Below are 3,087 nucleotides of genomic sequence, written 5' to 3' on the forward strand. Positions count from 1 at the left end.
AACTACGGAATGTGGGGGCTGCGGTTGCGTAACCCAAGTGCATCGCATGTGTGTGAGCCGAAGTGCAAGTTGTGCGGTGGCTTGCATAAAACGGCTGACAAGGTGTGCAAACAGCGGTACTTAATTCCATACGTGGTACGTGTGAGACGTCAGGAGCACGCGAGAGAAGAGCGCACGAAGGCAGAGATGGCTGCAGAGGAGCCGGAAGTGGCACGCGGTCGCCCCACATCCAGGGGGCGCTCTCGCTCGCGCAGCCGCTCCCGCTCCCGCTCCCGGCAACGTGCGTCATCAAGACATCGAAGACCAAGCAGAAGCAGGAGTCGCTCCCGCTCCAGGGGGCCGCAGGTGCGCTTCTTGTCTCGTGGAGGCGCTGACTCCTGGGCTGACAAGGTCAAAGGCAAAGAGAAGGGCGCGGCCCAGGTGTCGGAAAGTCAGATTTGCAGTCCTGAGAGAGAGAGAATTATATATTTAGAAAAGGAGAATAGCAGCCTCAGGGCGGCGGTCGATAGGCTTACGCTAGAGCTAGCAGAACTCCGCAGCGAAATCACTCGTCACAAGTCCGCTTCGCCTGACGGTTCGTCGGTTAATGAGGTTCCGAACTCTATGGAGGTGGTAACGCCAGAAGAAGGGGCCCACGAGTGTCCGGCTCCAAAAAAGGTTAATGAGGTTCCAAAGTCTGTGGAGGTGGTAACGCCAGAAGGAGGGGCCCACGACTGTCCGGCTCCCAAAAAGAGGGCCCTCGATCAGTCGAACCAGTTACAAATCAAGGCAAAGTCTGAGATTAAGGAGGCTCTCTCTGCCATTAACGATAGCATCAGACAAATCAACGACCGACTTACTCGTATTGAGTGTAGCAAGGAGGAATCGGGAATCAGGCTACGGAAGATTGAGACGTATCTTAATGAAACGGTAGTTCCCGTCATAGAGAACATCGGTCGCAAAACGCTACCACTGCAGGGCAGGTCCCTCAGTAACTCCCAATTAAATAACATATCTCCAAATAATCAGGATGGCGCCGCCAAATAGGAAATTCACAAGTTGGCAATGGAACTGCAGGGGCATCAGTCCTAAAAAGGCTGCCCTCCTGCAGTTAATTAGATCAGAGGCTGAGAAACCACACGCAATTATGCTCCAAGAAACACTGACTATCGATCTTTCCTTCTCGGGCTACAAGGTGGAATCTTTTCAAGGAAATAGAGGCAGGGGTGTCGCCATTCTGACAAACAGGAAGATTCCTTATGTCAGACATGAGCTCCGCACGATACATAGCAAGGTTGAATTTATTGCGGTTGAGATTGTTCCCAACAGTTACGTAGGCAATAGCAGCAGCATATTTCTCCTCAATTTGTACAGCAGTCCTAAATATTCCAGACAGTGCTTCAAAGCCATCCTAACCAAGGTCGCTAAACTTGCTAGGGATGCTCCTCTGCTTGTTCGGGGGGACTTCAATGCACCTCATCAAACGTGGGGATACCCATTCTCCTCCGGCAAGGGGAAGAAGCTGTGGACGCTAGCATCGGACCTTAATCTAACTCTTATTACAGACCCGGAATGTCCAACTAGGTGCGGCACCTCCTCGTGCAGAGACTCGACTCCCGACCTAACATTTGTCAGGGGGATCGGTGAGTCCATTTGGGAGAATACCAACATTGATCTCGGCAGTGACCATTACATAATAACAATCAAACTCGAGATAGCCGCTACAAAGCTAAGGGAATATAAGCTGATTGATTGGGACAAATTCCGTAAATTGAGAACCCCCCAAGGCTCACCCCTAGCTACAGCGGAACCCCCGCTCGAAAGCTGGGCTGAGCAACTCGTATCTGACATCAGGGCGTCGGAGAGGGTTATTGTCACGGACGTCCAAACGGATAAGATGGATTCCAGGCTCGCTAACCTCCTCGAGGCCAAGCAATCGATATTAGCACGATGGAAAGGTCAACGGTTGAACAGGAGGCTTCGGAAGAAAATAGCAATATTGAACAAAGAAATCGAGGAATACTGCAGAGTTCTATGCAGACAGCAGTGGGACGAAGTGTGCAACTCCCTGGATGGCAGAATCCGCAAAGGCGGCGGCTGGGGCCTCCTCAAGCATCTCTTGGATGAGAGCGGCTGCAAGTCCAAACCCGCTCAACGGTCGCTGCTATGTAAAATAATTCACAACGCGAGAAAAGAAATGGCGGATGACAAGCTGTTGGATGACCTAGCTAGACAGTACCTCCCGCTGAAGAGCACGCAATCGCTCAACTCCCTTACGGTCGGATACTCGGGATCTCCCAATTACGACCTTGACGGAGATTTCTCGGAGGGTGAAATTCGCCTTGCGATTCAGGAACTTAACAGTAAATCTGCTACAGGCCCCGATGGGATCTCAAACAGAGTTCTGCGCAACCTCGAAGATAATTCTGTCAGTTACCTAACCAGGCAAATCAACAGAATCTGGAAAGAGGGCCGCGTTCTGAAAGAATGGAAACACGCACGTACGATACTGATTCCCAAGCCGGGCAAACCTCTTGGGCTTGCAAACCTCAGACCGATCTCTCTGACGTCATGCCTCGGTAAGGTCGCGGAACATGTCGTGCTCAACCGGCTCTCGAACCATGCGGAAGAGAATGAACTTTTTCCATACACCATGATCGGATTCAGGCCAGGACTTTCGACCCAGGATGCCATGCTTAGAATTAAGAAAAGGCTCATAGAAAGGGTCACTCGCGATACAAGAGTCCTACTCGGTCTTGATGTAGAGAAGGCTTTCGACACTGTACGCCACACGGCAATTCTCCAGGCCATTTCGGATCTTAATCTTGGTGAACGTTTTTTCCACTATATCGAATCTTTTCTGAGCGGCAGAACCGCTTCCTTGCACATTGGCGACTTAAAATCACAACTTTATGAGCTGGGTGACAGGGGCACTCCACAGGGCTCGGTATTGTCTCCCTTCCTGTTCAATCTGGTGATGGCCAAGCTGGCCAAAGCATTGTTGGACATTGAAGGGGTTGAACACACCATTTATGCCGATGATGTTACACTATGGAGCGCTGGAGGCAGCGACGGAGAGTTGGAGGCTCGAATGCAGGAGGCTATTAG

General features: G+C 51.2%; 1 long non-coding RNA gene across 1 annotated transcript; it reads left to right on the forward strand.

Annotated features, from left to right (window-relative positions):
• Positions 1-382: 382 nt before the first annotated feature.
• Positions 383-796, forward strand: LOC125944461 (uncharacterized). Its single transcript, XR_007466214.1, has 2 exons — positions 383-609; positions 685-796. It is a non-coding gene; the product is annotated as an uncharacterized LOC125944461 (long non-coding RNA).
• Positions 797-3,087: the final 2,291 nt, after the last annotated feature.

The sequence above is a fragment of the Dermacentor silvarum genome, chromosome 3, assembly GCF_013339745.2.
Source record: "Dermacentor silvarum isolate Dsil-2018 chromosome 3, BIME_Dsil_1.4, whole genome shotgun sequence".
Taxonomy (NCBI): Eukaryota; Metazoa; Arthropoda; class Arachnida; order Ixodida; family Ixodidae; genus Dermacentor; species Dermacentor silvarum.